This window comes from Rhea americana, unplaced genomic scaffold (genome assembly GCF_003343005.1).
Source record: "Rhea americana isolate MKP2758 unplaced genomic scaffold, rheAme1 scaffold_20, whole genome shotgun sequence".
NCBI classification, from domain to species: domain Eukaryota; kingdom Metazoa; phylum Chordata; class Aves; order Rheiformes; family Rheidae; genus Rhea; species Rhea americana.
Window position 1 is genome coordinate 3,083,415 of NW_028186150.1, and position 5,022 is coordinate 3,088,436.

At 43.4% G+C, this 5,022-nt stretch overlaps 1 long non-coding RNA gene across 1 annotated transcript; it reads left to right on the forward strand.

Moving 5' to 3' along the window:
* The first annotated feature begins 2,116 nt into the window (after positions 1-2,116).
* LOC146596498 (uncharacterized) lies at positions 2,117-3,865 on the forward strand. Its single transcript, XR_014895712.1, has 3 exons — positions 2,117-2,425; positions 3,425-3,566; positions 3,674-3,865. It is a non-coding gene; the product is annotated as an uncharacterized LOC146596498 (long non-coding RNA).
* Positions 3,866-5,022: the final 1,157 nt, after the last annotated feature.

The following is a 5,022-nucleotide window of genomic DNA, read 5'->3' on the forward strand; positions in this document are numbered from 1 at the left end:
CCGCCCCCCCCACCGCCCCGCACACGGCCGCGGGGGCTGCCGGGAGCGCCCGCGGGGCGCAGCGGGCCCCTCGGCGCCTCTCGGCGCGGGGAGGGCGGCGGGAAGGCCGGGCCCGGGGCCGGGGCGCTTGAGGAGGTGAAGCGCAGCTGCCCTCGCGGCCGCTTCTCGCGGTTGAGGCCGCTCTGTGTGGAAGCCGCGTGCAGACCGCCTGCGGCACCTGGGCGGAGCGCCGCGCTCGGGAAGGTTGCCCGGGGCRGAAGGCAATGCTTGACAGAATGGTGTTTAACGCAGGAGTAACTGTAAACATACAAAGCCCTGAGCTAAGTATGTCCGAAGTTGCCTTAGCTGCCAGAGTAAGTCGCATCTAACCAGCCATAGATTATTACTCTTGAACCCKTTTTCTCTTCCCGCAACGTGCTGTAATTCTTTGAACCCCCGGTTTGGTTATCCTTTCCGTAGTCTTCACCACGAGACCCCGTGTCTTGATTTCTTGTTTCTCACCTGGCTGTAACAGGCTCACCTGGGCAGTAGCCGTCAGCGCGGCGGCAGATGAGGCACTGGGTTATCCCCATGTCTGGGATTTGGAGGTTGTTTTTTTTTTACTTTCTCCCTCTTCAGTGAAAGGTGGAAGTGAGTTCAGGCAGCTGCTACGCAGGGAAAGGAAGCCTTGAAGTACGTGCTGCACCTCCTGCATTAACCAGTTGCATTTGAGAACTCTTTTTTCTTTTTTTTTTCCCTTGTCTTTGGAAGCTGTTACATCCTAGTTTTAATGCATTGAGTTGAGCTGAGGTATAAACTGAGAGTTTAACCAGTAATCTTAAAAGCCATTTGATAGGCAGCCTCAGAAGCTTTTTTTTTTCCCCCGGGTTGTAAAAGTTAAACATTTGTGAGACCACTCAGAAAAGCTGCAGCCCAAATTACCAGCTTTTACAGTCTTTTTACCTTTCTCTGGTTGCATTATCAGAACTACTACCTCTGGCATTTTCTCCAAAACCACTTGTTTCTCAGTAGCAGAAATATCTTGCCCRACTGGGATGCTATAATTTCAAAGCAAGTAAAGGAAACTGCAGCTGCTCGGGCTGAGTCAGCCAAAGGTAAACTCTGCAGGGGAGAAAATGGCTCTTTATTATGTTCTAGTGGCGAAGTTACTACAACAGCCTGCAGGAAAGGATTAGGTTATAATAGTAACAAAAACATCTGTTAAATTCTGAGCACAGTGTATGTTTAGTGCATGTTTAAAAAAGCAGACATTTTATAAAATTATTTTGAATAAAACTCAAATTTGGAATTCTATTCAGGATGTTAAGAACCCTCCATGATCATAAAATAAGTAGTGATTTTAATTGATTTATGTGTCATTTTGTCACTGTACAAAACAGTTTTTTAACCATGGAGATTCGGTGTGATATGAAGGCTTTATTCAAATAAACTTGGAATAGTCCTATTACTTAATGAGTGAGTAAGTCATTATTAAGGTTACTTAAAAGAATGAATAATCTCCATCCGATGCTCTTGTGAGAGTGTCTGGAGGGATGAGTGTTTGTCTGATCTGGGTGCCAGTGGACTCAGCTGATCTATTTTAGAATTTTTTGAATTGCTGTAATTGATTTGCATCTTTGGAGCCCTACCAGCACTGTATGTATACTTGAAAAATGACGTGCTTTGGAGTTTGACTGTGCAAAAAAATTTACAGATTTACACACCTCTCTGTCAATACAGATTTAAACTCTGGACTGAAAATGTCAGTTTGCAAAATATCGGCAATCCCAAGGTTTTCATTGAAACAGCTGCCAGACAGATGAKTTTCAAGGGTTTGTTGTGTCCACATGGCTTCTCCTAGACTCAAATACAGGAAGCTGCTGACTTTTTGAATTGTTCCTAGGAATCTGACAGCAAAACAATTGTCAGAGTGGTGAAAATATTCCTGAAAGCAACCTTGAGACCTACTTATTCTTCAACCTTTCGTGTAAAACAACATCATACAATAAATATGGTTTTCCCTTTTTAACATCATGGCTGTATTTTACACACGTGCAGAGCTTTAGTTGTTGGATCTTGAAGTACAGCATAAATTCTAACAACCATGTGGTGTTTTATATCCTCTTTACAGATAGTAAAACTGAAACACGGCGAGTTAGATACGGTCATCTGCAGCTTGATCATTGAAGTTGGAATAGGGGGTGATTTGCCATCATGTTCAGCAGCAGACCAGCTCCAGCTCAGAGTGAATCACTGGGAGGCTGAGAAGAGCCCCAGGAGCTCCTGACTCATCACAGCCCCATGTTGCTGTGATGGTTGTATCCCAGCTCAAATCTCTCATTGATCATTGAAATTACAAAAGCTGTCATATGCGAGGAGCACAAAAACACTCACCCTTGCGGATTCTAAGTTGGAAGTTTGCATTATGAGAGCTTTGGTGTTTGCTGTAAGTTATCCTTCCCTGTTCAGACCTTCAGTACCATTTTTCCTGGTTATGTATACCCAGTGCATGTGTATACCTGGACTGTGCATGGCCTTCAGACAGAGCTGCAACAGAAGTGTTGAAAACCAGTAATGACCACAAAGGTGAATTACATAGGCTAAATTTAAATGCTCTGTAGAAATGCATTATACAAAGTGGCTGTCAGTGCACAAGCCTGTTTTATTTTTAGGCTCTGTGTGTTTTGTTTGTGTTTGGCAATTGTTTGGGCATCTCAGTACTGTCGAAGGATAAGGTGTTTTTCTTGTTTCTTCTTAATTTTTGGTGATAAATAGCAGTGGCGAAACTTAGTGGGAGACAGGAATGCTAAGGATTTGCCTACTAAGCCAATTTCAGTTTTAATAGCTTGTTCTATTCACAATGGCCTGTAATTGCAATCACAGAAGTGGTAAAAAGATCTGGTCCAAAATGGAGTTTTGAATCAGCCTGGAACATGTGATTCCATTTAGATTCCCCTTCCTAAGTCTAAAATACTGTGGGTATTTTATCACTGAATTGCTCTTTATATGATGCCATCAGTGTGTACCATGGTGGATGATAGAGTATACTAAAAACATAAGAGATGAAAAAGCTTAAAATTTAAAAGCATGAACAAACCAAATCCACTGATTTACACTTGTGAGGCCAAGCAGAAGGTGGGCAGGAGTGTGGTGGATGTGTCAGGAGTGCACACTGGGCAGTGGTATGACTTCTGCTTCCGGGAGCATGAAGAGGTGTGTGAGAACCTGCAGCCGCCGGGAGGTGGACATGCCTTGCCTTGCAGTGCAGCCCCCGCAGCGTCTCACACCATCAGTTAAAGATAGCAACAGCATTTTATAGTTGAAAAATGAGCTGGTCCAAGCAAGGAAGGAGGGAATAGTCAAACTGCTGCTTTGGAGATAGGCTGGGCAGTTAGAAGTGGGTAAAAACTGTATTCCCCAAATTAATAGCGTTTATCTTCAACAGCCTTGGTGGACATGAACACATGCCTGTGACTAACATGTTGCAGAGACCGTGGAGCAATTGTGCTAGTGCTGCTAATGTTGACACAGCTATGGAAGCAATACTACCATAAAGAAGCCAGCATCATTAAAGTGGCTCCTATCAGGTAATAAGAGATCGTTGCAGTATTTTAACAGAAAACAGTTTTGTCCATGTTCCCTAGTCTGTTTTTCTCAGGCAGTGTAACTAACTCATGGTTCCTTCTGTCTTCAGCAGCACGTAAGCGCTTTGAACTTTGTGATCATTTTCTGAGTGGATACATCAAATGGGTCAGTCGCTTTGAGTCTGGCCATCTCCAAGTTTCACGTGAAAGCTGCCTGGTGTGGGGACGTACAAAGAGGAAAGCTTCTGTACTCCTGTTTAACGCAACTTCCTGTACAGAAGTTTGCTGTGTCCTGAGGAGCGGGATGGGTGAGTACACTGATGAACAAGCAGTAAGTTAGGCATACTGCCAGACCACCATTTCTGGGTAGTGTTTTTCCAGTAATGGGAGCAGGTTCTTATCAAAATATGAAAGGGGAAGGTGAAAAAGAGGGTGAGGTAAGAGTGTATAAAATGCCAGAACTGTGAGAAGGTGCGGGCAGCCAGTGGAGTGAGGGGTGTAATGTTAGAAGAACAGCATATGAAATAAATGTGGAAAAAAGAGAGATATCTAAAAAAGCTGCTGAAAGCAGTTTGCAGCTTGCTGTGACAGAGTAGTGCATCTTTGGGGCTCAACTCTCCTCCCMAAATAACATTATTCTGTGCGTGTTCTTCATCTGAACTCTTTTGTTACTATTGATGCTGTATTTAAACAGTGATCTCATATTCAGAGTGTGCTTTTATTGCACAAGATAAATCATAGTGAACAGTTAAGTATTTCAAACGCTAAACTTAGGTAGATTAAGCATTTCAACTATTAAAACTGTGGAAAAAGTACAGGAACAAGAATGTGATAATCATCAGTTTAAAACGATGTAAGTGTGTTCACCTATGATTGATTAGTCAAAGACACATAAAAGAGTTTCATTGAGAAATCCTCCTTTGCCCATATGGCTTCTGTTTACATGAAGAACATGCTCTGGTCTCTTTCCTTAGGAGCTGCTGCCTAGGCTGAGTGTGTGCCTTGCTCAGAAAGGGACTCATCTCCTTGCCAGGGACCCACACCCTGCCTTGCATCAGTGTCTTTTGCACAGAAGGGCATCTGTTGTGAACGCCCCGGGCCTCTGAGGAAGTTTTGTGCATCAAATGCATGTTACAGAGAGTTCTGTGAAAGGGGAAGGAAAAAAGTAAGGAAATATTTATTTCCTTTCATACTCTTCATATRTAAGAGTAAACAAAAAGGCAGTGGGGTTTTCAGAGTGTTCTGCTAACATCCTGACAATCAAAAGGACAAACTGCAGCTTGGCTGAGAATCTGTAGGCATGTTGAATCTTTAAATGGAAAGGTGCTGAGCTGAAGGAGGAACCACAGAAGTATCTGTAGTGGAAGGAAGTTTATTGGCTTTTAGAAAAACTGTATCACTGACTGGGTTGTGCAAGGTCTGAGATGTGACTTAGACCAGCGTGCAAAGGATGAGTGTG